We start from the raw sequence: 17362 nt of genomic DNA on the forward strand, positions 1-17362 counted from the left end.
GAACTTTCAGAAGTAGCCGCCTGATGAAGGTAGTAAGTACTGATTTCATTCTTTATTTGCAAGATTAAAAAATATTTTCTATCATTTTTCTGTTACTGTTTTAAAATTTATATTATTATTTCTCAAAGGCTTCTGTGAGTTCTTCATTGATCAGAAAAATTCACTTTGGAGTCTTGCAAGAAATGCCTGTTTTCCAGGCTAATAATTTATTTTCAGTTGATTAATGAATTACCTTAGAACGAAACCAAAAAGCCTACGCATGACCTCACAGTGCACATGCACACTTGCACACATAAATGCTTATTCATTAAAAAACATGAAAAAGGCATTAAGATGTTCGAATAGCTTTAAAAAGCACTAAAGGACTGATATTACATACAACATTTGAGAAATAAAGCTAAGGAAAGACTCCTTTTGGCAATCAGTCTTTTCACACTTCAGTTCTGAAGATAAGGGAAGTTCTCATAAGCAGCCACAGCTCTGTATGGGGACTTTGAAAGAGATGCCCAGAAGTTCACAGTAACCTGAAGTTTATCGTGAGGCATGTTTCTAAACTCCAGTATCCCCTAACTTTTATTGCAACTTGCTCAATTCATTCTAAGTCTTGACAAAACATCTGCAAAGTTTTAGAGGTATTCCAATAATTAAAAGAGACATCAATTCTTTCGTTATCATTTCTATTATTTGCACTGAGCAGTGTAATAGACTTCACTGTCATGCACCACCAGCTACCTATGAATCACTTCCACTTAACTCAGCAGGGCATGAGCATGAAAAAAAAATTAACTTGATTAATAGTAATTGATTAAGTAATTCCTTGTTGCTCTGAAGTATTCTGATGAAGTTCACCCTTTTGCTTGGAAGGGACATCAGTTCTACAGGAATACTTGATGGCCTAGGTCCTTCTTGACCTTGCAAGTTGTTTAAGTCAACAATACTACTGTGAAAGACTTTATTTTATTTTTTCCCTAGCATTTCGGTAAGACTATGAAAGAGCAAGAATAGCACAGACAAGGTTACTGCAGAAAAAATCTTACCAGTAGATGGCTTCACAGGTCTCAGACTGCAACACTACTGGAAAATGCCTCATAGAAAATTGTCATTGCTTTTTCTTCCATCTCTTCTGCATGATCCATTCTGCTTGCAGGTATTTGAACCAGGCCCCTGTTGAAGTAAAATGATGCATATTCAGTATATGAAGTACAGTCATGTCTACACACACCAGCTGAAGCTTGGATCTTTATCTGAACATTTGGCATCTAAACTATGAACTGTAAGCTACTTTAAGGAATGAGTTGATTAATACAGACTAAACACTGATAACATGTTTTTGCTTAGCCACTTCACATCTAAATTCATTGTAAAGGCTTTGTGGTATGGAAGGAGTTTCTGTTGAAATGGAAAAAAAAACTACCAGTAATAACAGACGTGTGTTTGTAGGAGAGCTACCTTCCATACATACCTTGTCTTACAATATTCGCCATTCCTGAAAGGCATTACCATTTCTTTTTTTCAATTTAACTGACAAATTGAGCTCCTTAGTGTACTCTAACAACATGTGACTAATAATAAATCACAATAACAGAAAGATGTGACTGAAAGAACAATAAAGTGTAACTGTAATTGGGTCTCAAGCTACTTAACTAAATTACAAACCCCATTCATCCTTTTAATATAGGACTCATAAAACACATTCCTTTTACAAACAAAGGAAAACACACCAACAAAACAACAACAGCAACAAGAAACCGCATCAAAGTACCACTATATTAGAGATCATTAAAGGAACCATGAAAATGATTCCTAAGGAGCAGGATTAGCTACATATAGTAGGCATGACCCAAGGACCCAAGACCAGAGATCAAGAATCTGTAGTAAGTACGTACTTTCACCTATGCTATTCCCCCTCCCTCCCTTGCAAGCCTCTGAAGCATCTCAGAAGAAGGCTGCATTGATTCTCTCACATGCACTGGACACTTGCAAGCTTTAATGAAGTATAAGACCTGGAGAAGATACTTATATTACACACACTTTTCTTCATTACTGGGAACTTGATACATGATTTTCTAGGCATGGCATTGACAAGACTTTCTATTAGCAAAAAAAAAAAAAAAAAAAAAAATCTCAAAATTTATTAGGGATCTGTCCCAGCTTCACAGTGAGAATTCTCAAGTTTTTGACCAACTCACTAGCTCCTTTTCAATGCCACGACAATTACACGAGCAGTGCAATTTTTTGTTATCTAAATATGCAGAGGAATGCATACAGTTCAGGAAGCACGTGAAGAGATAAGTCACAAGTATACTGTAATAATAAGCTATCACTGTCAGTAAAACTAGCCTTAACCATATCTTGTGAAAACAGAAGGATTTATTGCTCTTCTTTGTTAATGTCTAAAGATGTTCCTGTGTTCATATTTTCATATGAAATTAATTGTTCACCTGAATGTTTTTCACTTATCAGTCACCATTTTAAAACACCCTGCAATTATTTTTAGACACAATGACCCTTCACAAACAGGAAAAAGAAAAAGAATCTTTGAAACAAAACACAGATTCTTCACTTGGTGGCAATTTTGATGCATTGCCCTCTTGACAGTAAGGCAATAAAATGAAACAGAGCAGATATTCTCCCAGCACCACTGGAGCATTGAAGATATAAGCCTAGGTCACGCGTGCTATTTTTCTATGTACTTTTCCAGAAGCAAAGGTTGGGAGCAAAATAGATTATGATGGCATGTGCACCTAATTTAAGACTAATATTGTACCAAAGGGGAAAAAAGTGGAGTGACCTGGAAACTAGAAGCTTTATCTCAAAACCTAGATTTCTTGGCTAATCTCCAGCATTGATCACAGCCATTTAAAGGAAAATTAATTACACTATAAAAGCTAGTATTCTGAAAATTTGTTTTAAGGGCAAGTTTAGCAGGATGAAATTGAAAAATAAAAATAAAAAAAAAAATCAACTTTCTCAAACCAATCTAGAATTCGGACATTAATTCATTCTGATAATGTTAAAAACATTTCATTCTGATTTCATTATTAATTTAACCTAGACTGTATTGTATTCCATAGAAAAATCATTCTTATGCAAACAAAAATGTTGAATTGAAATGTTTTAATCCTATTAAAATGATAAGTTTTACCTTCTTGAAAGGAAAGCAGGTGATATGTGAAAATGAAATCCATCGGTTGTCCCAAATAAAACTGTTTTTTCTTTCTTTTGCTCCTTTTTTTTTTTTTTTAATTTAAAACTTCCCTGGAAAACAATAATTAGCAGATCTTCCCTTCCTTACCAAAACAAATCCAGTTTCTGTCCCACTTCAGTATATTCATTGCTTGTAAAGATTATTTTATTACCTCCTCATGAGCTAAATTGTTCCTGTCTGGCAGAGGCTACTGGAAAAATCAATGCAGACCCATACTACTCTGGAAGGAGTAACAGGAAACACTGGGGTTTCTCAGAACTCCCTGATTGCACTGAGAGATGTGTCAAACAATTTAAGGCACCCTTTTAGTGAGGTACAGTATATTTACCACTATTAATCTCACTGTGCTGGTAACAATAAAGCTCAATAGCTACTTTTATGGCTGATTATTTTTAGAATTTGAAATGGTGGAAGGAATGGAAAAGAGCACTGTAATACTTCGCATGAAGAATAGAGGATAGAAGAACACTAAAAGGAGACTGCAAGACCAACAAGATGTCAGTAATAAACTCACCCCCTTAAAAAAGAAGTAAAAATATACAGTATGGGTAGCTATTAAGTATTATTTTCCTAAGAGAGAGAAAAAACAGTAATTTGAAATGGACTCTGTATTATTTCATGAAACTTGAGCCCACAGGATGACAAAGTGTGAGCTGTGTTTGCAAGCAAACAGGGACCAGAGCAGGCACATAGAGAAGAGCGAAGGAGAAAATACTTGTGCCACATTTAATTGGAGTTCAGAAAGTTTCTGTAAGCATTATGTCTCAGGTGCATACAACTCCAGAGCCTCATGATTCATCACTACTAAGCAAATAATACTCAACTTCACAATAGGAAATGATGTGCAATCTAGAGTTTACTTTTTCTGTCTCACACATTGCTCAAAACCTTTAGCTTGACGTATTAGTTTAGCATTCTTGTTAGGTGTTACTTTTCATTGTTTCATAACTGCCTGAAACTGAGTTGCCTATAAAGCAAACAGATTGCCCTTTGTTCATGTGATGGTTATTCATTCAATCATCAGATGAGATACAGGGAAATAAATATTAGTAGTTTGGTTCTGAATGCAGTATTGCACAAATCATACAAGAATCCTCTTGGGAAAAGGATGACAATACACTGGTTTCTCCATGATAAATCATTCTATATTATCACACCCTTTTCACAAGCAGGATGGCATAATGCATATGGCTTTATAAAAGTATCTTTGTTGCTCAATTAAAAAAATGGCATTTCTTCTTTATGCTCATAAATTACCTTGGTTTTTTGCCAGCCTTTTAATTAATTTGATAGAAGAAAAAAATGATAAAATTTCTACTAAGAAGGAATTTTCAAACTAAGAAGTGTATTTCACTGACACAGTGTAATTTGTATTGGTAGAAGGCAGCATTTACAGAGACTTTGGACCAGGTGGCTGTCAGCTACCCGGTAAGCTGCTGCAACTAAATTGCTTCATATGGGCCTGGAATTAACCTGAAGAAAGAAAGTTCAAAAAATGGTTTAGGAGGAGATAGAGAGGATTAATGGCACAGGCCATTATCCAACTTGTGAATGGAAATGGCGACAGCATGCTAGCTGCTGCTGTCCTACAAGCATGAAAGAACAATACCCATTAGGGAGGGTTTCATAGTCCATCTGACTCCAGTATTGATTTAAGCCTATAGGAAACTGGCCAGATTATTCATTGCCTTCCATTTACTCCTGTGCAAAGAGTATAAAATGCTATCAGCATGGGTAATGATTCCAGAAAGACAGGACAGAGCATAAAGCTCACCCCTAGCCCTACAGTCACGATGAGAAGATGCTATTCTTTCCTCTCCTCCACACAATCGAACTATGAATGACATTACTTGGCAGAGCTCACAGTGTGAGCAGCACAGATTTTCTTTTTTTTTTTTTTAACCAAAACTTTTCATTTAACATTGAGAAAGTAAAAGACTCTATTTTAAAGTAAAAGGGAAAAAAAAAAAAAAAAAAAAAAAACTCATGAGAGACAAAAAATGTCACTAGAACTCATTTCAGCAAAAAAAAAAAGTCAAAATATAAATCTTATAACAACATTCATTTTTTGTATTCTAAATTGCCTCAAATCTGCAGATCTAAGTTGATTCTGTAGTAAACATTACAACTTTAAAAAAAAATGTTTTCACATAGTAAGCCAGGAACTCAATTAAATAAGGAAATCCTGACTTCATTTACATATTATAAAATTTTCCCAAAGCAATCATAGTGAAATTACAACATTTTCTGTGTACACCGGCTACATACATGTGCTTGTCTCAGTTGTTTATCCACTAATACTGTATTTTATTCTTTGAGTGCAGAGTTATAATGCAAGAAGACAAAGCAAGATATTGTGGCAATTCCATTAATATTAATAGGCAAAATAGTGACAAGCTACAGTGAACAAGTAGAATTAATTCATTCATCCAAGTGTGAGTCTAAAGATGTCAGTGGAATTAAGTTAGATATTAATTTGGTCATGGTCCTTTTTATTCAGACACACTACCAGATTATTTCATTGAGCAATTTTATTTCTTTTTCATTATGCAAAAAATTGAAATTTAATGAAACACTATGGACTAATCTGATTTGATGCAAGCTGGAAAGTTCACTGCATGATCAACACTCCGTAGCAATACTGCACTCTTTCCTGAAGTTGTGCAGGAAATGATAAATGCTTATGATTCCTGACCTGCACTGGATCTGTAAACTTTAAGAGCACACAAAATGCAAGTTGAACAAACCTTTTCCTGTGTCACGTGAGCCATAAATGAAAAGCTTGAAGTAGTGACAGATGTGAATGTAAGATACAGAGAATTTAATTCACGTTCTCTAAAGCAAATACCTTATTGGTACTTGGTTGTTTCAAAACTTTAGCTAAGAAAATAAAATAAAAAGAACACAGAAACTGAATCAGAATAAACTGTGCAACAGTATTTCAGTAAGATCGGGTTTTTAATCACAGAGAACCTGACAAGAAGTTACACTTTTTAAATATACGTATGCTTTTATTTTTTTAGTTGTGTTAGAAGTCCTGTGCAAAAGTTTTAAAAGAAAAGATCTAGTAACTTCAAAATTAGGCAAGGAATATACCGAGTTTTTGATTCACATGAGTTCTGTACTACAATTCAAACACATTTATGAGTCTGTATTCTGTGAAATCACATGCCTGCATGATGGTTTTCAGCACTCATGAAAAACTCCTAATACCTACTAACAAAGTCATATCCATATGATCACAGCCAACAAATTTGTTTGCTTGTTTTTCAGTTGAAAAGGAGAGAACTCAAAGGAAGTGGAAAAACAGAATTTCTGTGCAATGTATTTATTCATCAGGCCACTGAGCTGAAAATCCACTTCTCTCATTTTTTGCAGTAAATGCAAGTACAAAAACTAGTTTCTGAAAGAAAAATCTTCAACTTTAAGAAGGAATATCAACAAAAGTCATTCAGAAGGCTGGTAAATATCTACTGATTTCCTAAGAGTTTTCTTCTGCAGCAGAAAGAAAGAAGTGTTATTTTTCTTATAACAAAGTCTACGCATCAAGTGTTAGTTTCTCTGATTGTAATTGATTTTGGCTTAGTTATAGCATCCTCACTCAGTGTTAGCAGCACTACATAAGGATGTCCTTCGTTGCCAGGGAACTACTTGCACCGAGGGCTTAGCAAGTTGAAGTTTCTCAACTGAATATTTTATTTATTTTCAATAATCAAATGTGACACCTATAGCCAGATTCTTATCCATTGTGAAATAGGATAGTACCACAAAGATACACTATTTTAAATGGCTGCTTAAATGCCTTAAACACAGATGCTCTGTTGAGCAGCCACAGAAGTTCCTCCCATTTCTCAGTTTCCAGATCAACCATTTAATGAAGCTGAAGCAGCACAACAGGACCAGTCATGGTCTCATATTTCAAGTCCATTCCCTCAGTTCCTAAGTATCCACATCTTGTAATCCATCCCATAACTTCCCATTTTCAAAAATAATTATATATTCTTGTCCCTTATTTCTACTAAGATCCAGTTCAAAGATTTTCTGATAGTTACAAATATTTTTTTCTTCTCTTTTTTTTTTTTTTTTTTTTTCTCCCTGGGCTAAATAATCATTCTCAGCCACTCAGACCCATTTGTTTTTATATCAAAATTTACCCATAAGTAACTCATTTCCCTTTCCCTTTCTGCATTTACCTCCTCCTCTAATCCTGAAATATGTATGGTCATACCCTCTTTCACTCTTAATTTTCTGTCAAGGCAGGCCAGCTCTTTCTCATAAGATTATCATCCTAGGCCATCTCTGTACCAACTCTGGATTGCATTATTATTATCCCACACATCTCCCAAGTTGAGATAGGGACTGGAGCATGCAATCCTCACACTGTTTTAAAAAACATAAATATAAAATAAATACACCTATATATCAGTATGCCTTTTCATTGGAAATATTTTCTATCAGTCTACAAGCAAATTAAACTACAAAATCCAAATTATCATATCACGTAAGCTCATTACTTTGTCGTATTCTTTGTTTGTTTTGGGACAAACATTTTGCCAATCTAAAAGATTTCCCTGGACACTTTTTAATAGTGCATTTAATTAAACAGCTGAGCTTTTCTTCACACAGTATGACTGAAGCCAGCTATCTTGTCTTAACAAAATATTTAAGATTTGGGCATTTGAATACATAACTAAATCATCCACAATTAAATCAGATGCAAAAAAAGGGACATAGAGATGAAAATCTCTGCACTTCAGGGAAAACTTTAACTGTTTCTTGTTCAGAAGAATTTTCTTCAGCACTTTACTTCCATAACGCTCATTCCAGTAATTATTTTACATTCCAGTCTACTATTTGAAGCAGTGGCTACGGAGGACCAGAAATTTTAAATAAGGGGCCAGCTCTGAAATGGGAAATTTCAGAGTTCTTCACAGTTCACAGCAAATGTCTCACAGATCATTGTGATCAATTTTTCCTTGACAATACTCTAAGAGCAATAGCATAGGTTTTTGATGGTTCTAATTTTTATTACTTTTTAATTATCATTTCTGAGATATCTGTAACTGCCTCAAAGTCCACTAGTGACCAAGATGCTACAGCTTAGGAAATTCTGAAACATCGTTTGACGTGATGTATAGATAGTCATCTTCCCCACTCACAAAATCCCTTTCTCCTAACATCCTTTCTTTTTTACGCATGTGGCAATAAACTCCTGAGCCAAGCCTTCAGCCTTGCTCAAATCTGACTCACAGGAATGCAAACAATCACTTTCAAACACAGATTCACAATAGTGAAATTTGAAGCCCCTACCAGAACAGGAAATGGTACTCATCAGATTATTTTCATTCATGTTAAAATATATATATTTTTCATATTCAACCATTAACACTATTTAGATAATACTTAAATACCAGGAATGATTGACTCTACAATGGGTAAATTATATAGGCCACATTTTATAGACAGCTCAGAGCTCAGATACAGTGACAAAGCTCTCCTGAATCTCACTGAAAGACATTGGCAGGATCCCATTAGAGGTGGCAGGATGAGTTAGAATACAGCTACCTGACCCAGGTGAGAATCTAAGTGTTGCCCAAAATAGCAGTCCTATTTTAGATGGCCAAACACTATCTCCTGCTAAGATCAACTTGTTAAAGGGAGGAAGTGACATGCAGTGCAGTGACAAAGAGCTGTTCCTGGCTCCAGTGCCTGCATTTCTGCAAGGAGTCATGCAAGCGTACCTCCTGCCTGACGGACTGTCATTGTGCTGTGTGATAAGCCAGGCAATCCTGTGTGATGATTTCTCAAGATGAATCCTTCTTTCTGCTGAAGCCTCATCCTCATTAAAAATGCTATTACAAACTGTTTCAAATACTGATGTGAAAGGTGCCCTTTCACTTGCTTTTGCTTCTCAATGAATAAGTTAATGTTTCCTCAAGTAGTGTAAACTGCTTTACCCTTGCCCTTCACTTGTGTTGTTAGGTGAGAAAAGCTCAAGAGCATTCTCCCTTCTCATTTACTTCAATTATTTACAGTCCCACTCTCACCTTCACTGCTGTAATTGCTCATGAGTTACACACTTGCCTTTATTTATACTGAACAGCCCCACAGACTACAGGGAAGGCACTCAGTGTAGTGTACTTCATTTTATGACACGAATTTCACTAGACTGGAGAACTAACAGAGGAAGTAATTCAGAGAGTACACATCTTCTTCCTCAACTGTCCTTAGAATCCCTGTCTCTAAAGTTAACCCACTTCATGAGAGTTCTCATTGTGTCCAGATACTGTGTTAATTTCAAATAAAATGAATGACTCCAATAGAAGAGTACCATAGATATCAACAACTGTACACTTTTTTCCTTCTAAATGTAACTTTAAGAAAACATGTACCTATAAAAGAAGCAACTGTTTGCAAGTAAAGACCATAGATTTGAGGTTATTCAGAAATGAGGATTAATAGGAATTCAACTGAAGTCAAGGTCCAAAGTCTACTCCTTAGTTCCAGAATGGCTATTAAGTTCAGGCATGCCTTAATACTGTGCAAATAGTATATGTATACATACAAACTGCACTGAGAACTACTTAAAGAAGTGCATCTGAATCCAACAAGACCCTTTCACTCTGATCTTTGCTCAACATTGTATCAGAAGCCAAAACACACTTTATTTTTAAATTAACCTGAGTCCAGGCAAAACTACAGCTCAAAGACTTTGCATTCTCAGTCTATGACAAATCTCTTTGCCTTCCTTTCTTCCATTTTAAATGGACCAGCAAAGTGTTTCATTGAAGAGAGATGCATTTATACTGAGAATGTAAGCTACAGTGAATCACAGAAAATAAAACAAGTGAAAATTATTGCATGAAATTGCAGCTACTTCTCAACAATCAAAACAAAATCTCTCCAGAGTTTGTAAAATTTCTACCTACAGAAATTGTGATATGAAATCTGTTAAGTATAGAGTAGCCAGATAGTAATTCAGCAGGACCAGGACAGAGGAAGAAGGCTACTCCTGTTCTTCTGGTATCCAAATCTTCTCTCTCCAGTATCAAGCCATAAAATAAAATAAATTTATAAAATTAATAATAAATAAATCACAATAAAAATAAAATTAAAAATAAATATAAAATAAAAATATTTTTTTAAAAAAAGGCCCCAACACAGTGCCAGCAGCAGCAATCATAGAAATACAGTCTATTAAAGCAATATTCCACAACAGGCACAACCCAACCATTCTTTTGCACTCCTACCTTGAACTGTGCCTGGATGCACAACCTGCTTTTTTTTTCAGCTCTGCTACACATCCAGTGAAAGGTATATTACCTGTGTTATTAACAAGACACAAAATAAGCACTGTGCCTGTGAAAAACACACAGTGTTTGGGAGATAAATTCTTACTGACACCCTAATGTGTAGGCTGCATCCTCTGTTCTGTGAGCTCTAAGGAGCTTTATTATTTAGAGCCACATCATTCTCTCAAAACAGAAGAAATTCAGGTGTGAGTTAAATTGTACATATTCTTTAACATGGTATACACAGATCATGCTTCTACTGTATTTCAGTTTTGCTGCCTGATTCTTCCCCACGAATTCAGTCAGATGGACTTTTTCTCCATTACTTTTTTAATCTTTGCTCAGCTGCCATCATGGCTGTTGTGACTTCTCAATACAGTTTTCAAACCGCTGCTTCTGATATTTATGAACCTATAACTGGTGCTGTTTGTTTTAAGCAGCTCAGCCTGTTGGCAGGACTTGTTGGTTTTGATTGCAAACAAGTTCTGACTGCATTTCAGGTTCATTTAGAGTGAAACCCTGAGAAATCCAGCAAGAACCAGAAAATAACTTCAGACATGCATATATTCTTATCAGACCTGGGTTTCTTAAATAAATCCTGAGGAAGAAGTTTAACGTGAACTTGCCTCCATCGCCCTTCCCTTCACACACATCCTTTCCTTTTAGCGTCTCTAACAAATAGCCATCAGGGATTCAAATGACTTTTTTCCCCAAGGAAATCATTTCATTAACCTGTCTCCCAGTCCTATGTTTGCTGATATTTACTTGGAAAGAGCAGAGAATAAAATATACATTTCACATTAGCTCAGCTCAGTTGGGTATGCAGACTCCAGATCACTGCAGTAGTGGCTTGGCAGCCTGTTTATCACTCCAACATCATCACTGCAACCACTCTATAACAGCTGTTGTCCAGCTCTTATCCATTCTGAAGATCTTATAAGTTAAAGAGAAGCAGAAGTCTAGAAAATACTACAGTTTCCCACTTGTTTCTCTACTGTCTTCTCTTTTCTCCACCATTAGTGCATTGCCATCCCAGAGAAATTGAAGCAGTTACACTGGACATCTTTCAGCATATTTTTTGTCCTTTATAGATTCTCTTCACATTGTACAGTGGAAAAGCCCACAGATTGCAGAGCACTCAAACTATTCTCCGGGAGCCACAGTAAAGACTAAAGAAAGAGTTTCATCAATATCTGTATCATTTAGTTGAGTGTTATTTTGCAGATAAGAGGTTCACAGAGCTCTACTTGCCAAGGCAAGTACAATCTAGCTACTCTTACTAAAGTGCTTATATGTCCTCTGTCTCCACAGACAGCTATATTAGTAAAACAAAAAATGCCAGAGAATGTTCTCGACGTGTACATGTGATTCTTCATGCTGTTTGAATCATTGCTAGCATGGTTTTGGATGGGGCCAACCAGCAGTGTCTGGATTAATTCTCAGACAAGGATGGATATTAACAGATGCCAACAGCATTTTCTAACAGGCGCTTTGACACTGTGTTTGCAAGGGAGAGCTTAATCCTAAACTTCTGACTAGATAATGTCACTGACATCAGGGCTAAAATATTCCCAGACATTTTCCTGTAAAGATGCAGTAAAAGTTTCTATGTATCTCTCTATTTAGTTTTGGTTTTAGGTGGGAAGAAGGGAATAAATATTGCAAAAAATATCTTTAAAAGAGTAATGTATAACAATGTTTACTTTCTCGATAGCATTCAGATATGCAATTCTCACATCTTCAAAGGTTTAGGTAGGTCTAAGTTTATTCTCCAAAGATATCCCTGGGCATAAAGGGCTTTGAACCCACCTGAGGTTTGAATCCAAGGAAATGGAACAAATTTGCTTTCTGTGGACAAAGCCTACAGCTACAATTAATGCTAAAACTGATCCTGTAGTTTTGCCACTACTGAGCCACAATAAACACAAGAGCTAAGTAACTTTAGGTATTACTAATTCCATATTAAAACAGCTATCTAAAGTATGCAAGCTAAGTTTTCATTTAGAATACTTTTTTTTCCTATTATTTAGAAAGACAGTCTTGATGAGCATTTTGATGTATATACAGAAATTCTAGAAGATTAAAAATACATGAGACAAAACTCACATTTAAACCATCTGTGGGACTAAAACCACATCTGACTTAAAGAATGAACAAGGGGAAATATGTCCTAGGAAGCTTAGATTTAGACACTTGGCTTAATACTTTGCATGAACAACTTGAAGAATATCCATAAGATCCAATCATTTTACTGTTTTGTACATTTTCTAACCTATAATCTTCCTCATGTAAAATTTTAGAAGCTTTTTTATTTTTTTCCTCATTGTCACAGACTCAGTGAACTCCAGATAAATCAAAACAATTTTAGAAAATCCTTACCAGTTCCTTTTAATTCTCACAACCAAAGGTAAATGTGTAACTGTAGTTAAAGGTTAAGAAGTCAGAAGGATTTATCACTGAAATGACTAAGGAACATCTGTTCTAAGAAATTTATTATTGCAATACTTTGTAAGTGCTCTCTTGATTATCTTGCAAAGGTCTGCACACTAACAAATCTGCTGAATATCAATTTACAGTGGTTGGATACTTACCTCCTAGCACAACAGAAAAGCATAAATGCGTGAAAACTTCAGGCACATTCTATCACAGGCCAGCCTTCATTATAAAAGATTATCTCCAGCACCACGTTTTGTTATATTCTCCATCCCAGATCTTTATTTCCTGTTTCATTCTTTTAGCAAAAGATGGAGGCAAACTGTTTGCTACAATACATCTTGGATCCCCAAACAAATGAGAATGAATGTCTTGATTTCTTTTGGTGAAAACTGTCATTCTTAGCAATGGAGGGATATAAGTAAATATACATCAAATTATATAACACGCCACAGAGCAGGCAGTCACAAAATAAATACATCTTTTTTAAAGGCATAGTCTGAGTATAGATGTTGAGAGAAATGAAAACAGTGCTGCAAATATAATGATCATCATTATTCCTTTGACCTGGAGGTAAAGGAAGACAAAGCAACAAAGGCATGTCACTCCAAATGGTATAAAACCAAAGAAACTTCAGTACACTGGCTTTGTTTATAAGTTTTCTTATAAACAATTTTTATTTTTATTTATATTTCTTATAAAATATGTTTTTATATTTAAATAAAAACCCTTTCCTTTAGATTCCCTTGTCTTCATCAATACTGCTTTGTTCCCAGAAAGCAACACTGCAGGTCACTTACAGAGAAATCACTCACTGTTAATGGAAAAAAAGTAAATCAACAATATATTTACATACCTAATACATTTCCCTAGGTTATGTTATGCAGAAAAGCCTTTTAAAACCATTTGTTTGCCTGATCATGTTAAGATTTGCATTGCTAGCTACTCTGAGTAGCAAACCTTGTTTTAATGCAAGGACTTAAAAGGTACAGCCGAGATATACTTACATACAGAAGGAAGGACCATCTCTGGAGGTGTTCCAGAAACATGGAGGCGTGGCACTGAGAGACATGGTTTAGTAAGCATGGGCTGGCAGTTGGACTCAATGATCTTAGCAATCTTCTCCAACCTTAATGATTCTACATATATAAAGCAGATGGAAGGTTCTCCAGGAAAATCTGAACCTCCCAGAAACCATGCTGTGGGAAGGCACCAGTAAGCCAGGAGAACTCCTACTGGCCAGGAAGACATGTTAGGAGAGTGAGATTTTTCTTGGGCATTTAAGAAAAAAAAAAAAAAAAAAAAAAAAAATCTCATTATGAGATTCATGCATAATTTTAGCATCATTTTATATATCTTCCTGTGGCATTCTGGACAGTTCACTGTGACTCCTCAGCACTTGGAAATGGGCTTCAAAGGACAGTACTAAAATCAGCAGTTCCACAGCAAGCAACAAGAGAACAAGGAACAACAAACAGACAAACAGGCTTCCCTGCTTCGTTTTGGAAGAAGCCTTCCCCAAAAAATGGCTGTTAAGGAGTGGTGAGCTGCCCTCCTGAGGGCTCGCAGCACCTGCAGCTCCTCACCACCTGCTCCTCGCTGTCGGAATTCCCCTCACCTGCTGAAGTGGTTCCCTGTTTCATTGCAGGACAGCTTCGCACCAGAGCCGAGTGCCTCGGAGATAGGGAAGGGTTCTCTGGTTTTGATTTTATTAGTTCCACACGTGTTAATGGCCTGGCATGACCCACAGATAGGCATTTCACATCCAGAAGCTCATACCTCTTCTACAGAGGCATCTGGGGGACTGGAGTGAGCAAGGAGGGGGTACAAGCTACCTTGGATCTTGTGGTTGGACGTGTCTCAGTGAGGGCAAAGCACATTTCCTCTGCTCCTTCTCTCTTTTGGCCCAATTGAGAAGGGGATCTGGTAACCTTGATGAAGGTTAGCAGCAGCAGTCAACATGGATTCACCAAGGGGAAATCATGCTTGACCAACCTGGTAGCCTTCACCAGCGGGGGAGATGTGTACCTTGACTTCAGCAAGGCTTCTGACACTGTTTCCCATCACAACCTCATAAGCAAGCTTAGGAAATGTGGGATAAATGAGCACACAGCTGACCAGTTGAGCTCAGAGTTGTGATCAGCATTGCAGAGTCTAGTTGAGTGCCTTTAGTCAGTGGGGTTCTGCAGGGGCCGGTGCTGATTCCAGTCTTGTTCAACACCTTTATCAATGGCCTGGATGAAGGGATAGAGTCCACCCTCAGCAAATTTGCTGATGAAACAAAGCTGGGAGGAGTGGCTGACACACCAGAAGTCTGTGCTGCCATTCAGCGAGACCTGGACATGCCAGAGAGTTGGGTAGAGAGGAACCTTATGAGGTTCAACAAGGGTGAGTAGAGTCCTTCACCTGGGAAGAAGTAACTGTATGCATCAGTATAGTTTAGGGGATGAACCTGCTGGAGACAAGCTCTGCAGAGAAGGACCTAGGTGTCCTGGTGGACACCTGGTTGACCGTGAGCCAGCAGTGTGCCCTTGTGGCCAAGAAGGCCAGTGGTATCTTAGGATGCATTAAAAAAAGCATGGCCAACAGGGTTATAAATCATATCTATTTAAATTTCTTTTTTATTATTATTCTTTTATTTTTGTATTTTTATTTTTAAATCTAAGTACCAGTTTCCAAATCTCTCTCCCAAAAGCCTCTAAGACAGACTTAGACCTTATAGGAAGTTGGAACCAGTACATACAAATAAAAATGTTTTCTTAATCTACTTCAACTGTTTCTACTAAATATTATTGCCCTTTATAGTGGTTAATATTTCAGAAACTGATTTTCTTTAACAAATCCACTACCAAGGGCTGAGTAAACCAGATACTTCATTATTTGTATGGTATGCAAACACAAAAGAAAGATCTTCAATGCAAAGTGATAGGTGGGAGAGAGGGTTATATATTACCCAGAGAAATTATGCATTGCCCAACATATTGCAGAGTGCTTTCCTACTGTCAGGCCAGCTCACATTCACCATTTTAGTCTTTTTATTTTTTTCAAGGAATGCTTTTATTATTATTTCATAGCAACCAAAATAATCGCACATGAGGAATATAAAAATTGGCAGTGTAACAGTAAATAAACAAACATCAAATAATCTGTAATGATTCAAAAGTGAAAAAAAAAAGAGAAAAGTTTAACTACAAATGTCAAGCTCATAATTAAATCTGGATTACCTATTTGCATCCTTTATTTTCACTATAACAAATTACATTCTTCAGAATCAAAATAAGTATTACACCATATCCAGTTTCACCATGCTCCAAACCAAAGTGGAAGAAAACTTTGTGTCAGAATTTCAATTATTTGGAATATATATATATCTATCTATCTCATAATTATGTGTTAATTTACAATCTTAGATGCAATTCTTTCATAATCATAGAATCATAGAATCACAGGGTTGGAAATGACCTATAAGATCATCTAGTCCAACCATCTTCACACTAATATTTTGTGTTACATGGTCATGTTTATATCTTTTAAAATCTGGTTTACATTTTCATGACCAAGAAATCATAGCCTCACCTAAATTTACTAGAGTTATTGCTGGTCCACATTCTAGAAATTCTCTTAAACTTTGGAAAAAGTGCAAGAGAGGAAGTATATCATCTGCTTGACCTATCCTAAATTGACCACAGTAGATGGTGCAGCAGTCTGAATAGGCTTTTGGTTTGACTCATTACACATGCTCTTATGTTCTAAGCTTGAAGATAATTGTTTTAGGGAAGCAAGTGTATGGCTTAACTAATAAGTTTTGTACTTTGTTTTGCTTCAAAAAGCAATAAAAATGTCATTCTCTTTTTTAATCTGTTTTGTATTGCTTAGTTCTGATGTTCTGCACTCCCAATGTAAACAGATTGCCCGTTGATGTCGGGAATAACTCCTTGCATGTTGATGGAGCAGAATATCAGAGATGAAATCAATCACATGGCTCTGAGACAAGAATCCATCTGTATCACCATGCTAATTTGAGAACAGATTTGAAGCCAAGTTAAAATATAATCCTTTGTGGAGGTGAAGACTGTACTGATCAGCAGAGACACCACTAAATGCCATTAAAACTCAAAGAAAATAAAATCAGTGAACAGATTGAATCAAGTTGTCCAACTATATTTCTCTACAGGGATAAAAAAAAAAAGTGCGATGCATATGTATGCACATATATTAGTAAATTAATAAGCTGGAAAATGTACTTGCAGACATATTATTTGGATTTGAGGTACCCTGCTGGGGTTTGAGGACTAAATTTTGACACTGTTACTTTGGTTCAAATGCAGGGCTCCCTGAAAACAATGGAATGGCTTTCACCTACTTCAGCCTAGAAGGTTGCTCTTTGTGGCAGTTGACACAGGGTAGACTTTGCTGACAACAGTGTTAC

The 17362-nt window shown here is 36.2% G+C and overlaps 1 long non-coding RNA gene across 2 annotated transcripts in view; it reads right to left on the reverse strand.

Moving 5' to 3' along the window:
• The window catches only part of LOC149918285 (uncharacterized), a 28688-nt gene extending 14489 nt beyond the window's left edge, over positions 1 to 14199 (reverse strand). For both annotated transcript variants that reach the window (XR_016466518.1, XR_016466519.1), the window contains exons 1-2: positions 13941 to 14199; positions 1038 to 1164 (exon numbers count right to left, since the gene is read on the reverse strand). This is a non-coding gene — a long non-coding RNA (uncharacterized LOC149918285). The remainder of the gene's footprint in view (positions 1 to 1037; positions 1165 to 13940) is intronic.
• Positions 14200 to 17362: the final 3163 nt, after the last annotated feature.

This window comes from Phasianus colchicus, chromosome 4 (assembly GCF_987193195.1).
Source record: "Phasianus colchicus chromosome 4, bPhaCol1.hap1.1, whole genome shotgun sequence".
Lineage (NCBI taxonomy): Eukaryota > Metazoa > Chordata > Aves > Galliformes > Phasianidae > Phasianus > Phasianus colchicus.